The sequence below is a fragment of the Lolium perenne genome, chromosome 2, assembly GCF_019359855.2.
Source record: "Lolium perenne isolate Kyuss_39 chromosome 2, Kyuss_2.0, whole genome shotgun sequence".
Taxonomy (NCBI): Eukaryota; Viridiplantae; Streptophyta; class Magnoliopsida; order Poales; family Poaceae; genus Lolium; species Lolium perenne.
In genome coordinates, this window is record NC_067245.2 from 192,352,225 (window position 1) to 192,371,895 (window position 19,671).

Below are 19,671 nucleotides of genomic sequence, written 5' to 3' on the forward strand. Positions count from 1 at the left end.
CTTTATTATTCTTGTGGCTCTGTGACTGCTGCCTTTTATACACTAGTTGGTAACTGCGTACTGGTAACAACTGAATGAAACATATGAGCCCAGCATATAGCAAGTTTATCCGTTTACTGCCCCCAAAAGGAAGCTTTTATGAATCCAGGTTACATAACATCCCAATTCCCTTTTTCTGTCCACCATTTTGAGTCCATTCTTCCAGACGAGTCCTTAATTGTGAAACGGTAGGTAAGGGCATGGCTAATGCGTCGCCTCAACATGCTGCCCCGCAGAGAAACGCAGAGATTGTCAGAAAAGTTACCGCTTGAAGCTGCCTGCAGAGGAGGCGAGTTCCTCGTCAGGAAATGGAAGGGAAAAGTAAAAGAGTGAGGAAGGGAGAGAAAGGAGAGAAGATTGCAAACCCAATGAGGCCTTGTTTGGTACTAGAGTTTTAGTGGGGATTAGCGGGGATAATCCGCTCGAAATTTTAAATCCCTACTTATCCCCAATGCATGTTTGGTGCTAGAGTATGAGAGTGTTTAATCCCCACTTATCCCCACTTTTCCCCTAAATTTTAGTGTAATTTTTTCAATCCCCAATACTCTACCCCTACCCAGTGGATTGGGGATGGGGTTTTGTGGGGATTGGGTGACAGCAGTAATTCACCCAATACTCTAGAGTATTATCCCCTGATACACTAGTACCAAACAAGCCCTGAGGAAGAAAGCTGAACTGAGAGAAGTGAAAAAGCTGCATTCAAAGGATAAGGTTTCTTGCATGCGTTGAGTGGAGAAGTGATTGAGCAGTGGTTTTAACATTCTTTATTCAGATTTAGAGCTGGAGAGGCTAGTTGCTACTGCCACCGTTGCTCATGCCCAAGTAGCCACTACGTGTGCATCAGCCATACGAGAAATGCATAGGAGCTCTCGGGTGCTACACACGTGCTTCATGTAACACCCCATACTTGAAAAAATAATTCAAAAAAGGTAAAATAAACAATAATTCAAAAAAATTAAAAATTCAAACTTTTTTAAAATCTAAGGGGTATTCTACTTGTATAAAAATATTTCCTAGGGAATTACTTTCATTGTTATGTTGGGTAAAAAATAAACTCGAAACGTCCCATAACCAAGTACTAGCCGCGTGTTAGCTTTCTGGTTAGACCTGCGGTGTCTTGCCGATTCCGCTGGAAACGGTCTGGATTTGAAATAAGCGTCCACTTTTATCGCCCTAGATTTTTAGAAAAATCACTTTTAGAACCGGGACACGTTATTGTATGTGTAAAGGTAATCTCGGTTTCACACATTCCCAACACGATGAACCCTAGCCGCCGGTTCCCATTTTTGGGCAGAAATGTATCAAAACAAAGTCGGGAAAATGCGAGACATCGTGAGGCGTCGTTTTATGTGACCTAGTAGCGAGAAAGACGGATCTAGGGTACGGCTGTTATTCAGAAAAACCCTTCACGAAATAAGCTATCTCATCCGGAGTTATATGGCTTTTAGGGCAAAAGAGCTAGGCTAAATCATCTTATCATATCGAGCTGGGTCATCAATATGGACGTAAGATTAGAAGACCAAATGTATTTGGGTCTTCTTCTGCTTCACCGGTTTGGAAGACCATATGGTCAATGAGAGTGCCAACTAAAATCAAAATCCACCGTTAACGATCGATCTTGGGTGCTATACCATGCCTTGAGGTTTTAGCGAATAGACATATGCAAAACAATCCCCAGTGTCCTATTTGCACGTTGGACTGTGAAAGCATCCGCCATACTTATTTTCAGTGCCCGCAGGTGAAGGTGGTGTGGGATCATCTTGGAATGGCGACGATTATCCAAGATGCATGTAATACTGATAGAGATGGTTCTTCGTACTTGGGAGCCTGCTCTTGGACAACACGTCGACAACACCGATGTTACCGGAGGTAACACGTGCGGAGCTCATATCAACAACTATCTGGTATGTGTAGTGGGAGCGATGTCAAGTGACACATGGTGAATCTATTCAACAACCAGTTCGAACAGCCCCAGTCCATTTCAGCGCTGGTCATCAACTATGCAAGGGCTTAGAAGAAGGAATACCAGGGCATTGTGCGCCATGGATGGGTCAAGCTGGAAGCTTAATGTTGACTAGGGCCCGAGTGCCATGATCTCAGATCTGAACATGTTATTGTTTCATCATGATATGCATTGTTTTATGATCTTACCTACAAGTTGTATACACATGTCGTTGTCCGGAACCCGAGTCCCCGAAGTGACAGAAATTGGGACAACCGGAGGGGATGGCAGTGATGTGAGGATCACATGTGTTCACGGAGTGTTAATGCTTTGCTCCGGTACTTTATTAAAAGGAGTACCTTAATATCCAGTAGATTCCCTAGAGGCCCGGCTGCCACCGGCTGGTAGGACAAAAGATGTTGTGCAAGTTTCTCATTGCGAGCACGTACGACTATATACGGAACACGTGCCTATGGATTGTTTAGTACTTGGATACCGTTTTATTATTATCTGCAAATGCCCTGCTTTGATTATTACATGAGTTTCTCTCATCCATGCAACGCCCGTCATCCATCCCTGTGCCTACAGTATTTTAATCCTGATGTTTACTAAAATCACTACTGCTGTCTTTGTTACTCTGCTGCTGTTATTTCACTACTCTCGCTCTTTGTTATAAAACTGTTACTACTGATAAACTCTTGCGAGCAAGTCTGTTTCCAGGTGCAGCTGAATTGACAACTCCGTTGTTAAGGCTTTCAAGTATTCTTTGTCTCCCCTTGTATCGAATCAATAAATTGGGTTTTACTTCCCGCGAAGACTGTTGCGATCCCCTATACTTGTGGGTCATCAGAGGACAGTGGCAGATGCAGAGCATCGCTGGTGGTCTCAGCTGCTTCTCCGCCTCGGCATCCTTCTGCTCCTCTTCGCCCTCCAATCCTTTCGCCTTTTCAACCTCTATCAAAGATGAAGAAAAACAACAGAAGGCACACAATCGACATGGCGGTCGACGGAAGCAAGTTGTGGAAATTGCAAATTCATCTATTTTTCGAGATTTACGCAAATCAGTTATGACAATGAACACAAATGATAGGTAAAGAAAATAAGAACCAGGGGAAGAATCAGATAGCACACCTGCGTTCCCCTTGTTCTCCGCTGAAATCACCGCCTCCTTCCGCAGATCCAGGCGAGGCAGAGCCTTCGTTCGTCCCGATCGCCGCGCCATTACCATCTCCTCCCTGTCTTCCAGTCCTCCCCCACCACCTACGGTATACACATGCCACACATTCAGAACCCATGCCCAAACAAAAATCAAAATAAAAGCAAAGGGGTAAAAAACAGTAGGTCGACCAGTGCTGGGGGCGAGCAGGGAGGGCGCGGTGGAGGCCCTGCTACCTCCTTCTGCTCCGGCTAAGGGAAGAGGGAGAGGTTGAGGAGAGGGATCCTGGCCGGCCTCCGCACGGGTTCCCGCAATATAGAGGGCCTCAACACCAGTGAGCTAGGAAGAAGGGAAAATCAGAGAGGGGCAGCCATAAGGAAGAAGGGAGAAGAGCATGAATAGGAACCGTACCTGGCTGGGGGTGTTGGTCACCGGCGTCGCTCGAGATGCTGGCCGTCGGCTTCGCTGGCAGGCGGTTCGGGCGCACTCACCCCTTGTCATCCTCCTCCTCCCTCATCCTCTCCTACCAACCAAGAAGAGCACGGCCTTCTGCATCCTCTCCCTATCCCCAAGGATAGACGAAGACGAGGCGGATCTCGATGTCGTCGCTCCACCGGCGGCGCTCCCGCGCGCTGCTCAGGACGGTCGATGTCGTCGCTCCACTGGCCTCCTTGTCCATCTCTCTTCCGTAAAGTGGAGCTCCAGAGAGGGACATGGGGAAGGAAGAGGGGCTGGCGGCGGTCGCCGCCGCACGCGCACGGGAGCGGGATGGGAGGAGACGGTGACAGGAAGAGGAGTAGGGATTGGGGGAAGAGAGCACGCGCGGCGATTGGAAAGGAAAGGCCCGATCTACCCCGCGCGGAGAGATATTTTCCACGGCCGGCGCCTAGCGAGCCCAAACTGAAACGACCCGTAGAGACTGATGCGTGGACCCGGCCGTTCATGGGACCCAGATGCAACCAGAGGCGGGTAGGACACGGATGTTACATGGCTTTCTCTAGCAGTAAGGTGCTCCACAGCCAACCAGCACGCTCCCTCAGACCAACATCCAACGGACCAGATACACCAGATGAGAAGATCCGACGGTCTAGAATCTCAAATCGCTGTGAGAGCCCCATGGGGTGCAACAATTATACCTTTAGATGCGTCTTTTGATCCAAACAGAGGTAGTGAGGCGACAAGTGCAATTATTAGAGATGATCAAAACTTCTTTATTGCAGAGCGTAATTGCATGCTACCTTTTGTTGAGGATGCATATACTGCTGAAGCATGTGCCCTTCGCGATGGTATGTCTTTGGCAGAAGCGATGGAATGTAATAGGCTGATAGTGCACTCAGGCTCAGAAGTTATTGAAGTTATGAAAAGTGACGGCAACACACACGGATCAGCTGCAGCTATCTTTGGAGATTACAATTTATTTTGCCGGGAGTTTGTAGATGTGATCTTTGAGCATTGCCCTAGGGAGGCAAATATGGCGGCCGATAGGTTAGCTAGTAGAGCGGTTGGACCTCTTCCATCTATTTGGAAAGAGGATCCTCCTGATTTTTTAGTTGATGTCATTACAAATGATGTATCCCTATTACCCAAATTAATATAAACTGCCAGGAAGGCTTTCCCTAAAAAAAGTACTCTTCACTTTATATTCGTTATAATTTTGTTATTCTTTTTTTGCCCTGAAGGCCATGGAATTTTTTTTCCAAATATTTTTTTACGAGTACAGACTTGATCACCCTTGGTTTCTAGCAAGGAAGGTTCACTTTTTAATCTTTTTAAATTACTACAATATTTTGGGGTGTATGGGGGTATGCAGCACCCAAGAGTCCTGCCATACGGTAACTCTTTTGGCGAAGAAATGCACGGGCTGACCCTCTGGCCAAACTATTTCCACTGGTCTAACCTTTTTTTGTGGCGTCCTTCCGAGCGGCGCCACACCTGTTTGTGTGGCGCTCATGCGAACGGCGCCTGAGATCCTGGCCGATGTGGCACGGTCGACGCTGCGCACTATTGACCAACCGACGTGGCACGACCTGTAGCGCCGCTCCCATGGGCGCCACACTTTGAATGTGCGGCGCCGCTCGGAAGGGCGCCACACATGCTATTATGTGTGGCAGCCCGAGCCACCCCAGCTCGACCACACCTCATTTCCGCTCAGCTCTTCCTCCCCCTCCTTCGACTAGGCATCCCACCTCTCTCCCCATCCAAATCTCTCTCAAATCTTGGTGGATTTCGTTGGATCTGTCTGTGAAGTTTGTTCCCAACCCGTTCCTTAAGCTAATCTCCTCCGTTCACCTTCTTTTCATCCAATGAATTAATGGATTTGGTTGGATCTAGATGTGAAACCCTAACTTGATTTGGCAAGTGAAGTCGATTTTTTTTTTTTGGAATCTTAGGGGGTTTGTTGAAGTAGGACAAGTCTTAGGGGTAGGTTGTATGTGTAGAAGCCGTAGCTTGATTTGTTTTGACTATGGCTAACTATTGAACACATGTATGTATGTGTTGTTCACATTATGCTAGGGATGGAAAGAATTGTTCATGTTCATCATGTGGACAAGGATGCTTTTTTGAAGGGAAACATAGAGCCGGACTCGGAAGAGGTTGACTTGGTGTTTGACCGTAGCCCTAGCTATGCCGAGGTGGTAGCACAAGTGATGATTGACTTGAATTGGAATGAGCCAAATGATGGTGTTGAGCTAGAGGGAAGACATAATGTGAGGTTTGGAATGCACATCCGTTGGAAGAAAATGCGTATCAACTCCGAACAACGTTGGTCCGTTTACAAGGAGACGGTGGCTGAATCACAAGACAAGACTCTGGAGTTGTTTGCAACCAAGACGGTTGATGCTCGTTTCCAGCTTGACCTTAATCGGCGCTCCTCCCCCGTTGATGCTAGGAGTCCACCACCCATGAGCCAAGAAGAAGCCACCGATCTCCCATTGTCCAATATGCAACATTGAAGAAGGAGTATGACGAGCATGACGATGATGATAATGGTTTCGAGATTAATTACAACAATGTTGGTGATTTGGACGCATATTTGAAGCAAGAGGACACAGACCACTCCATTCCTTATTCTCGATGTTATGCCTCAGACTTGGATGATGATGGTCCCGATGAAGAAGTTGATGAGGATGGGTTGACGGCCAATGAAGCCGAAAGAGCCGACATATTCAAGAAGGTAATTGGACGGGATATTCGGATACCATTGTTCTGTGATGTTAGTCTTGCGGATGGAGCCGTGGTTGATGGTGGCAAAAGTTTACTTCTTGGAGCTAGGCCAATTTCCAAGAGGGATGTGGATGCCAGGACAAATGTGATATTTAAAGGGCTCACGTTCGATACCTTCTTGGAATTGAAGGTATGGATGAAGGAGTTCTCGATTAAGCATCATCTCCCTTACACCGTTGTTCACTCGGACTTAAAGACGCGGTACACGCTAAACTGTGAAGATAGTAGGTGCCCATGGGTTGTCCGTGCAAGACCTTTCAAAAAAGGGCCCTCTTGGCACATAACAAGTTGTGTAGCCACTCAGATGTGCCGGGGGAAGAAGCTTGATGGCGCGGATGCGCAGTCGGACCACCGTCAACTCACATCCGAGTTCATTGCATACAAGCTCTCGGCTGAGATATCATCACTTCCAACCATGAGCATTAGATCCGTGCAAGATACGGTGAAATCCCGCTTTGACAACACCGTCAAGTATGGGAAGGCATGGAAGGCCAAACAAGCAGTGATAAGGATCAACGTGATCCAAAGGGGTTTTGGCCCAATATTTCACGGCGAACCCTAACCAACAGCTAGGTAATTCGATCAATCGAAGATCAATTGCAAAACCCGAAAACTTCAGACGTTGGAACTGATCGGAATCAACTCCCACGCATAGCAACACATCAGACCTTCAAAATCTGCAAGCAAACATGACGATATGCGCCCCCAAACATTGGGACTTTTCTGGTGTATCTTTTATCTCGAAAATAACAAGTCTGGGGATACAAGGCGGCTGCCATAATCCTTTATAGGGCGACTCCAACGTAACTAGGGTGGGACATGCCCCGCGCCACAACTAAAGCCCAAATGGCTGAACTAAAAGTGTATTTGGACAGGCCCAAATACCAAGAGAACGCGCTGCTAGCGCGGTGGTAGCGAAAGGCAGTGGCCTAGCTACCCGTCCTGGGTTCGATCCCTGCTGGGACGAATTTTGGGATGTCTCACCAGGAACACTGTTCCACAATAAAATCCCCTCCACACATATGTGCCACAACTACTAGCTCCTAGGGACACCCAAATTATGTGTGCTGTGTGTATAGTTCTAGGGTCTAACTTGTGCACTAGTGGTGTGCGTGTGCGTGTGTGTGGTGTGAGTGTGGTGTTGAGTTAGTGCATAAGTTCAGATACTACAGCTGTAACACAGATCGAGGGGTCTCAAAAAAAAAAAAAAAAAAAATACCAACTCGCGACAATAAACACGAACTGAAAAATAAAACATGACACACAGAAATAAAAATAGAACACCTAAGTATTTCTGGTCGAGACTCCATGGCCAAAACGAAGCTTCATTGGCGGTGTCCGAAATTTGGGTTTCACCTCATCTTTAGGAGGCACTTCGACGCATAATGATCCAAACTTCACAATATATGGAGGTGGTGTAATAGATGGAGTGATAGATATCCTCCCATCATCATCCCCCCCAACTTTAGAGGAATCCGTCCTCGGTTTCGGCTTAGTGTCTTGGACCTTCATCTTCACAGCAAATGTATCCACTTTGATATCCTTGTCAAGCATAGGGCGCATCACATGACGTTTCCCTTTATGCCACAAGGAATAAACATTGGATCTTCCTTCATGAGTGAAACGCTTATCAAATTGCCACGGTCGTCCTAGCAGCACGTGACATGCATCCATAGGCAAAACATCGCAGACCACCGTATCTTCATAATTACCTACTTAAAATTTCAGGCGCACCTTATGTGTAACTTTCAGCTTCCCTGAATTATACAACCACTCAACACAATGTGGCTGCGGGTGCTTCCATGTAGGCAATGAAAGATAGTCCACCAAACGCTTGCTAACAATATTGGTGTAGCTACCACCATCAATAATCAGCTTGAAAGCGGTGTTCTTGACTGTGCATTGGGTCTGAAATATATTCCAGTGCTGCCCTTGTCCTTCTATGCGATCTTCCATAACACGTTGCACCATCAAGTTAGTATAATTAGGGGCAACATCATCGGGATATACATCGAAGTTGTTATGTTCCTCAGACTCCTCACTAGATGGATGAATATTCTCGTCGTCACTAGCAGAAATATAGCCATCTTGTGTGAGCATCACCCGTTTTGCATTAGCGCAATCACGCCTCATGTGTCCTCGGCCTCCACAAGTAAAACATTAAATATTTGCGGTGGACTGTGTACTAGATGCAACTTTGGATACTTCGGATTTCAGCGGGTCACTTTGAGAAACATGATTGGAGCGTGTAGAAGGTGCCGGCTGAACACTAGAACCAACAGCCTCGGTATGGGAACGTCGCCATGAATCTGCAGGGGCTGCAGCTTGGCAACGTTTGATTTGTTGCTCCGCACGCTCAGCTTGGTGCACGAGATCCTGAAGATCATTATAGTAAACCATCTCCACACGATCACGCACCATAAAATTCAGTCCATTCAAGAAACGAGACATCGTGGCATCCACATCCTCCCTCGTTCCTGTACATATCATCAACAACTCCATCTCTTTGTAATACTCATCCACAGATTTAGTACCTTGAGTGAGCTGCTGCAATTTATTGTACATGTCTCTCTTGTAATGTTCAGGAACAAAGCGATGTCGCATAAGGTCTTTCATACCTCTCCACGATGTGGGCCGAGTACGCACACGCAGAATTTGATTCCACCAAATCAACACATAACCGGTGAATTCAACTACAGCAAGTTGGAGTCGCCTCTCCTCGGTGTTGGTAGGAAGAAAAAATCTGATCCATCCGCATCTCCCACTCCAAACAATCCTCAGGTCCACGGTCACCTGAGAACGAAGGGATGGACAATTTGATACGCCCAAGACAACCATCATCAAGTGGAACACGAGCAGCATGATCAAAACGATCACGATCAAGCTGCTGTTCATGGAGAGCACCAGCCGGCCGAGCAGCAAACGGTCACTGCATCAACGGGTGCCACTAGGCGACGATCATGATTATCAGCAGGGCGACGTTGTACGACGTCGCGAAGTGGTGCAGCAGGAGGGGGCTGCACGGGTGCATGGGCAGGAGCATCGCCCAGTGCATCAATCCGGGTAGCTAGCTGTGTAATCTGCGCCGTCAGCGCAGCATGACTCCGAAGAATAAGTTCACATGTGCTATCAAAACCAGCCCGGACATTAGTAGCCAAATCTTCTGCGAAAACAGGCAATACAAGTTCATCTTTCTTCTCTCCAGCAGCTACTGAATTTTCTCCATTGAGAGATTTCACCATCGTGCGCAAACAGCAAGAGAAACGAGAGGAAATCAATCTCGTTTACTGTAGCTAGTCTCGTGTTGCCGGAACTCGCCGTGAAACAGATCTCACGTCCAAGCTTTGTAGACGAATTCAGTAAAAACACCTCACGTCAAGGACTCCGGCTAGCATACGGTTCAAACAGTCCAGGGAAATACCAATTCAAAACGCAGCCAGAATTGATACGGACTCCAAGGGCTGACTTGTAGGATGCCAAATCAAGATTGGATTTCCCGTTCTTTCCTTTCTAGTCCTGATCGGTCCACGCGATGAACAACAATAATCTGATCGTACCTTCCTTGGCAGCTCCTTGTGCAACAACCAAAAACAAGAACTAGATCCGATCTCCACACAAAAACAGCACGACGTAAGTTCAGATGGAAGAAAATTTCCAATGCCTCCAGCCGGACAAACAAGCACAATAACACCGGTGCTTTGGCGTGGTCGCCGTCGGCAACAACTCTGAGACACCGCAGATAATAAACCTCAGTAAGAATTCACCGTGAGAAACCCGACAAATCTGATACCAAGATGATAAGGATCAACGTGATCCAAAGGGGTTTTGGCCCAATCTTTCACGGTGAACCAAAATAACCAGCAGCTAGGTAATTCAATCAATCGAAGATCAATCGCAAAACCCGAAAACTTCAGACGTTGGAACTGATCGGAATCAACTCCCACGCACAGCAACACATCAGACCTTCAAGATCTGCAAGCAAACATGACGATATGCGCCCCCAAACATTGGGACTTTTCTGGTGTATCTTTTATCTCGAAAATAACAAGTCTCGGGATACAAGGCGGCTGCCATAAACGTAACTAGGGTGGGACATGCCCCACTCCACAACTAAAGCCCAAATAGCTGAACTAAAAGTGTATTTGGACAGGCCCAAATACCAACTCGCGACAATAAACACGAACTGAAAAATAAAACATGACACGCAGAAATAAAAATAGAACACCTAAGTATTTCTGGTCGCGACTCCATGGCCAAAACGAAGCTTCACCGGCGGTGTCCGAAAGTTGGGTTTCACCTCATCTTTAGGAGGAACTTCGACGCAGAATGATCCAAACTTCACAATATATGGAGGTGGTGTAATAGATGGAGTGATAGATATCCTCCCCTCATCAAGCAACATTCAAGATGTTGTACGGTGATTGGGAGGAAGCATATAACCGAGTCCTTAGGTTGTTGTTAGCGATGGACCTACTAACCCAGGCATGGTTCATGTGGTGGAGCCTTCTAGTACCAAAATGACATTGTATGATGGTGAAAGAGTGAGGGTATTTCACCGTGCATTTTGGTCGTTCGAGCAATGCACGGGGGCATTCGAACATTGTAGGCCGGTCATCGCCGTCGATGGTACCTTCTTGACCTGGCAATAGGAAATGATGCGAGCAACCGTTTAGTACCTTTGGCTTTTGCATTGGTAGAGGTTGAGAACAATGATAAGTGAGAATGGTTTTTCCAGATATTGAGAACGAGGGTCATACCACCTTCAAAGGAAGTGTGCGTCATCTCGGATCGTCATCAAGGAATTCTCAAAGTGGTGGAGATTGACATTCCGGGCATGCTCCCGTGCACCACCGATGGTGCATGAGGCATTTTTGTGCAAACTTCTACCGGGCATGTAAGAACAAAGAGTTGTCTGACCTCGTTCAAGATTGTTGCCTCGCTTACTCCGAGCACCGCTTCGCAAACCTATACAACGGCTTGCTGAAGCACAAAGAGCTCAAGACAGGTGGTTATGAGTTTCTTGATAGGCACCTTATATTTCGATCAAAGTGGGCACGAGCTTATGATGAGGATGGGAGGAGGTATGGTGAAATGGCAAGCAACATGGCTGAATGCTTCAACAATGTGCTGAAGCGTGTCCGTGCATTGCCCTTGACGGCAATAATTCAATACACATTTGAGAAGTTGAATGTCTATTTCCAGAACTACATGGAAGAAACGGAGAAGGAAATTGCTAGGAACTGCGAGTTCCCAACGAAGGTTGATGAGTTCTTGCAATTTCAGTTGAGGAAGGCGGACTCCCAAACAGCTACATGTTATGATAATGTTGAGTGGGTTTATCAAGTGAATGAGCCGGGAGGCACCACACAAGGTGGCGTCCAACACGGCCATGTGTCCCTAAATAAATGTGATTGCTCATGCAGGAGGCCATCTTTGCTTCATTTGGCTTGCTCTCACTTGCTCAGAGCGGCACGCACTAGACGTGTGGACTATAATCACCCACTCACCGTTCGGGAGTCCGAGTTCTCCATCGAAACCACAAAAAGGACATGGGCCCAAAGGTTTTCTCCATACTTGGACCAATCACAATGGCTGGAGTATCATGGAGTCCAAGTTTGGCCAGATCCGGAATGGAAGGTTGTGAAACGTGGAAGAAGAAAGACAAAGAGTATCAAAGAGGTAATGGATAGATGGGGCCATTCGGGAAACAAATTATTCCAAGAGGCTCACGAGCCAACTCATTGTGGATCATGCAATAGTAAGGGGAACAATATAAGAAAATGTTCAAATGGGAAGAAGTCAAAGGGCAATAATGCTAGCATAAGCCAACAAGCTCCTTGCGAACAATCAAGTAGCCAACAAGCTTCAAATCAACCTCCAAGCCATGAATGTCCTAGCCAACAAACTCCAAGCCATCAAAGTCCTAGCCAACAAGCTCCAAGGCAACAAGCTCCAAGGAAACCCGCTACAAGGCATCAATCACAATGGCAACAATTTCCGTATGTGTCTCCAATATATGAATTCTATTGTTATTTCTATTTTCCATTTTCGTAACTCACCATTTTTTAAATTTTGTTTTCAGGTATGGCAACTTAACCCATCAAGGGAAAGGCGGCGTGGGAGGAGTCCGTTTGGGAGGAGGCTTTGAGGACGGTGCGGGGGAAGGAGAAGGCCGAACTTGAGAGGAAGAGGAAGAGGAAGGAGGAGATAGCTAAGAAGAAGGCGGAAGCCGACCGTATGCGCAAGCCGAGTATGAGGAATACCTATGGCGCGAGAAGAAGAGGAACGGGAAGCTCAAGGCCGAACGTGACCGGGTATGGAAGGAAAACTTTATGAAGATCCTCCAACTTGCGCAAATAAAGAGAGAGAGGGACAACATGATGCACCTAGAGGCAGTTGCTAAAGAGGCTGAGCGCATAAGGGAGGAAAGAGATCAAGCCGAAGCTTCGAAGATGGAGGACAACCATCGTTTCTTCGACTCGGTGGTTCACCTGGCTCGTGACATAAGGGAGAAGGAAGAATTGGCTGAAGAAGTTAGGAAGAAGAAGGCAAAGGGGGAGGGAGCTTTCTCCATGCAGTGATGCATTATGTGTCGTACCTTCTCTCCGTTTGGCTTGCATTATGTTGTTGAACTTTTATGTACTATGAACCTTGATGTTATCGAACCTTCTCTCCATTTGGGCTAGCATTGTATCGTTGAACCTCATTGTAATTTGAACCTTTATGTCTCAAACAATATGTGTAATTTCAACCATTATGTTGTCTCAGAGATGTTGTCTGTAATATTGTGTAATTTCAACCATTATGTTGCATTTCTATAAAATGTGATTTTCTGATGTTTTAGCACAAGTCCATGTGTGACGCCCTTGCCAGTGGCGCCACACTTTACTGTGTGGCGCCCTTGGCATGGGCGCCACATGATGGAAACATTTGTACCAAAACATACTGTAAGAAAAGTCGCTTAGTCCTTAGACGTTTTTGCGAGGCTGCTTCTGTGGCGCCCATGGCATCGGCGCCACACTGAAAATGGCTAAGGACTAAGTGACTTTGGCCCCTGGATGTTTTTGACATATATTGACGCATGTGTGGCGCCCTTGGCACGGGCACCACACAATGAAGTGTGGCGCCGCTCGCAAGGGCGTCACACAAGCAACCTCGCGAAAACCGCTAAGGACCTAGCGACTTTGCTTACAATATGTTTTGGGTTATATTGTTCTATTGTGTGGCGCTCTTGGTGTTGGCGCCACACAGTGAAGTGTGCCGCTCGAAGGACGCCACACAATGACTTGTGCTAAAAAATCATCAGAAAATGCCAACATGGTTACTCATCCAAATCATCAGCAGATTTTATAGAACCAGTTTCTAACAAACATCTTAGTACCACTATCCAACACATTTAAATTGTTCATACATAGTCATACAACTAAGATAGAGTCATACATCTAAGATAGAGTGCACACAAGACATGCAAATGCCAACATGGTTCCGAATGACACATGTAGAGTTCATGGAAATGAACATAGAGCAACTTGATGCAACTAAGATCGACGTCCCCTCCTCGCAGGTTGCTTCCGCACGGCCCTCCATGGCGGCGGTGGTGATGCTTCTTCGTCCTCCTCTGAAGAGGACGGCTCGTCGTTCCTCATCCTCCTCATAGCTGACCTCAGCGGCAGCTCCTCGTCGGAGTCAACCACAACCTTCTTTCCCCGGTTCACGTAGTCTTTTGGTGTGTAATGGTTCGAACCCTTCCCCCTAGGCTTCAACATGTACGTAGATCGTGCGGCACGTGCTTGCTCCGTGACTTCATTCAGACTGGTGTCATCAGGAATCTTGCCAAACATGAACACATGGTCAGAAACAATTGAAAGTACTAAGCACATGTCTTACAGCGACAACAGGGGATTACATACCTGCGAATCATGAGGTTCATCTTTAGGAGGCGAGGGCGATGGTGTATTAATTTCGCTATCGCGGCAACCTAGCAAGTTGCCTAAGCGCCGCAACTTCTGTGAAGTGCTCTGTGTCATGGCATTCATGGTTAGAAAGGCGCCAAATGTAATATCTTACCGTCAAAGTTCATGACCATACGTTCACGAAATTCCGCAGTGGTGAGCTAGCCTTTCATCTTTGAGGTTGTCATCCCAAACAATCTCGCACTCCTCAGCATGCTTTTTGATCTCGGACCGCTATGATCGACATACCGTAAACAATTTGAGCGAGCATATGCCAATATGGATGATGAACTAGCTAATGAGAAAGTATATTACCACAAAGTTCAGAGAGGAAGCAAGAGAAGTCGATCTCCCTCCTCGAACAAGCTTGTCGTACTGGCTTTGCGCAACTTTGTCGAACATGATCGGCTCATCCAAGATTTCTTCCTTGTACGCGCGCTTCACTAACTCGATACGGGTGCTTTTGAGAAACCAACAGAGATACTTGTTGAAAGCAATATCGTTGAACTCCCTAAACTCGACATGTCCGCCATTCTTGTGATGGTCAGGACAATTCTGGATCTTCCTGTGCTGCTTCCTATCAAGCCTACAAGATATTGGAGAACATGTTTGTACAGTGAATTGAATAGAACAATGGATAAATTAAGCTTCTCGAAATTAATCTTACCTATGGAGCGCGCGGTCCGTGTCTTGCCAGTCAGGTGGGCATCCCTGAAACTGTTGGAGATATGCCCAAGAGGCAATAATAAAATAGTTATTATAATATATCTTTGTGTTTATGATAATGTTTACATACCATGCTATAATTGTATTAACCAAAATATTAATACATGTGTGTTATGTGAATAACAAGGAGTCCCTAGTAAGCCTCTTGTATAACTAGCTTGTTGATTAATAGATGATCATGGTTTCGTGTTCATGAACATTGGATGTTATTAATAACAAGGTTATGTCATTAATGAATGATGTAATGGACACACCCAATTAAGCGTAGCATAAGATCACATCATTAAGTTCATTTGCTATAAGCTTTCGATACATAGTTACCTAGTCCTTTCAACCATGAGATCATATAAATCACTTATACCGGAAGGGTACTTTGATTACATCAAACGCCACCGCGTAAATGGGTGGTTATAAATGTGGGATTAGGTATTCGGAAAGTATGAGTTGAGGCATATGGATCAACAGTGGGATTTGTCCATCCTGATGACGGATAGATATACTCTGGGCCCTCTCGGTGGAATGTCGTCTAATTAGCTTGCAAGCATATGAAAGATTCATAAAAGACCACATACCATGGTACGAGTAAAGATTACTTGTCATAAGACGAGGTTGAACGAGGTATAGAGATACCGATGATCAAACCTCGGACAAGTAGAATATCGCGTGACAAAGGGAATCGGTATCGTATGTGAATGGTTCAATCGATCACTAAGTCATCGTTGAATATGTGGGAGCCATTATGGATCTCCAGATCCCGCTATTGGTTATTGGTCGGAGAGAGGTCTCAACCATGTTTGCATAGTTCACGAACCGTAGGGTGACACACTTAAGGTTTGATGTCGTTTAAGTAGATATGGAATATGGAATGGAGTTTGAAGTTTTGTTCGGAGTCTCGGATTGGATCCAGGACATCACGAAGAGTTCCGGAATGGTCCGGAGAATAAGATTCATATATAGGAAGTCACTTTCCAAGTTTGTAAATGATCCGGTGCATTTATGGAAGATTCTAGAAGGTTCTAGAAAAGTCCGGAAGAAATCACCATGGAAAGTGGAGTCCCGGAGGAACTCCACCTTGCATGGCCGGCCAAACCCTAAGGGGGAGGAGTCCCAGGTGGGCTCCACCTTGGTGGCCGGCCAACCCACCTCAAGGAAAGGTGGGAGCCCCACCTTGAATATGACTCCCCCCTTGAGTAGGTTTCCCACTTTTGGGAGGTTTTGTTGTTGGGGTCTTATTCGAAGACTTGGACTACAACTCTTGGGGATTTCCACCTATATAATGATGAGCATAGGGGAGGGGCCGGATACACCTTGCCACCCTTGGCCGCAGCCCCTAGTTGGCCGGCGCCCAAGCCCCCTCTCCCCAAACCCTAGCTACCTCTCCTCCACATACAACTCCCGCATACGCTTAGGCGAAGCCCTGCCGGAGTTCTCCATCACCACCGCCACCACGCCGTCGTGCTGCCGGGATTCCGAGGAGGATCTACTACTTCCGCTGCCCGTTGGAACAGGGAGAAGGACGTCGTCTTCATCAACACCGAACGTGTGACCGAGTACGGAGGTGCTGCCCGATTGTGGCACCGTCAAGATCTTCTACACGCTTTTGAAAGCGGCAAGTGATCATCTTCTGCAAAAACGAGATCTAATCTCATAGGCTTTGGAAATCTTCAAGGGTTAGTCTCGATCATCCCCTCGTTGCTACCATCTTCTAGATTGCATCTTGGCTTGGATTGCGTTCTCGCAGTAGGAATTTTTTTGTTTTCTATGCTACGAATCCCATCAGAAACAACCCAAACTGCCTCATCACTCGGTGCGGCATGTGGTATTCAACCGCCCACATGCATATGAGTGGGCACCGCATATGCCAGAAACCCGCATCCTCCAAGCACTTGTGGTTGATGTCTTGCATCGCCGTGCCAAAATGATCCCTGCTACTATATGGCTCCCAATCCACCTACAACATAGAAAGATTTCAAACATTACAACATGGGAGTGGAATTTGAGAAAAAAGATGGCAAAAAAGAGTGATGGCTTCACAAAGGTAACCTTCTAAGAGGTAAGAGTGTCCAACTCCTCAGTGCTTCTACATGATAGCCGGATCGTTCGTTATCTCCACCCAAGTAAGCCCAAGTGGGCTCCCGAAGAATGTTCCCGGACTCAACCCATGGCCTCTTATTGTAAACGCTGGGCCGCCCAACTGGTAGGCGTTCCTAGATCCGTAGAGAAAGTAGGAGCATGCATCCACCAATACCCATAGAACCAATCCTGCGGCAAGCATCGTCCAATTACGCACATACGATATTTGGTTAGTACTTTGTCTAGCATACTACTATACAAGAATAGTAAAGATAGCAAATCATTACCTGACGGTACAGGTAGGCAAGTGCCGCTGTTCTCCAACTCCACTTGTGCTCCAAGATTGTCAGCGCCTTGAGCCAACACCACTGTGCAAACTTCCCACCACTGTCAGCAAATACACTCGGGTGTATGTCTGATAGTGTCCCGGTTGGCCCCAGCGGGGCATCGAGAAAAGTTATCCTTGATCCACTTGTAATTTGCGCCCGCGGGAGCTCTATCGGACTTTCTTGGTGGCTCCAGAGGAGCCATGCCAATAAGGTTCTCCATCTGCTCGTGCCACCCATCGAAAGCTGTGTTCATACACAGTGGCTCGCCCTGAGTAGGAATACCAAGGATCATGGAAACATCCTGAAGAGTAGGGGTCATGTCGCCAACCTCAAGTGGAAGGTGCGCATCTCCGGCTTCCACCGGTCGACAAGTGCGGTGATTGCCGCGGCATTCATGTTCGGCGGCCCTCGGCTTACAAGCAAGATGAACGGGAGAAGACAGGTAGGCTCGATGTGCTCCGTGTACCTCTCATCGTACGGCATGTCATGCATTCTACCTGTTATCACCAGATTTTAACCAAATTAGAGGTGGGCCGTGATTGAGATGGGCTTGGAGAATATACACGGAAAATATGCATGAATCGGCCTTGTACTAGAGTTTGGGCTAAATTGCCCGTGTATCTGTAAATATAGTAGGATACGTGTCGGTTAGGATTAAAAGGTAGAGTTTAGCTCGTACACGGTTGGGATTATTCCCACGATAGAGAGTCTACGGACTATAGATATGTATCTAGGGTTATTGAGAAAAGAGGACGATCACGTTCACAACAAATCAATCTAGGCGCATCGCCACCCCTTGTTTCGAGGGTTTCTTCCGGGTAAGCACCATGCTGCCTAGATCGCATCTCGCGATCTAGGCAGTATTGAGTTTATTCATTGTTCATGCGTTGCTCGTGCTGAAGCCTTGTTGATGGCGAGCAACGTAGTTATCATAGATGTGTTAGGGTTAGCATTGTTTTACCTTGATATATGCTTTTATCTATGCTATCCCTAGACATCTAGCTGCCTTACACCTATCTTAGGTGTAAGGGCAGCACCTTGCTTGATCTTTGTTTAGTAGATCCGATCCGTTATGATTGCTCCTTGTTCTTCAAGGATTAGTTTGATATCTACATAGTTAGGCCTTGCAAACGGGTTGAATGATCCAGTAGTGCGTAAGGTGTAATTTACCGATCCTAGGGAGGATGTTCCAGGAATCAACTCCACGTTGGTTTTTAGGCCTTTCCTAGGGTTGGTTTGTTATCATCTTTCATGTCTGCCAGGCTCAATTACGTGTAGGACGTTCCGGTTATGTGGTGAAAACCCTAAATCGTCGTAGATCGTTTTAACTCAATATTGATCAAGCAGGACCACCATGTTATCGTAGATCTCATACGAATCATGGGTGGATCGGCTCCTTGAGCCGATTCACAGGACAACCTGAGAGCCGATCGAGGCTCGTATTTAATGTTTACGTGTATGCCATGCAGGAAACTAGCCGAAGCAATCTTTCACCTTCCTGACCAGGTATAGGTCAGGTGGCACGCCCTTGCACCAGCATCGGACGTGCGTGCCGGAGCATTGCGGGCCGTCGCCCGAGGGACCAGGGCCCACCAGCAGTCCTGGGAGCCTCCCGGCTCTACGTGTTGCCCGTCGCTACTCGCGGTGGGTTTTGGTGGTCAACACATTCTGGCACGCCCGGTGGGACACTCTTCTACATCAACTGCATCAACATCCGCATCAGAGATGGCGGAAGATCCAGTCACGTACGAAGATTTGACTGAGGAGCTCAAGAAGAAGTATGACGATATCAAATCTCTCTTCGAAGCCGACCTCATCGGCTCTTTCCAGAGGACCCACACACATGGCATCAGGTGGAAAGGGTTCTCAGCTGAAGGCGCCCTCGATGGAGTGGATTTGTCTACTCCTTCAGAAGAACGCACCAGGTCTCTACGTCAGGAGATTAATCACATGGTAGCTCATTCGCTACACCGCCATTCTGAGAGCCCGGTGAACGCTTTCGAGCGCTTCGCGTGGTCCAAGAAATCATGAAGCATCAGTACTCTCCGTCAGGACCTACCCTAGGGACTCACCAAGGAGAGATACCGTTCCAGACCAGACCACAGCTGCCATTCGCGTTAGCAGCACCAGAACTGCCGAGTTCACCGGCATATGTCGTCTACAAGATCGGTGGCGATCCTAGTGATTACCAGTTCTTGTATGAACCGCCTAAGGAGATCCCGCACGGAT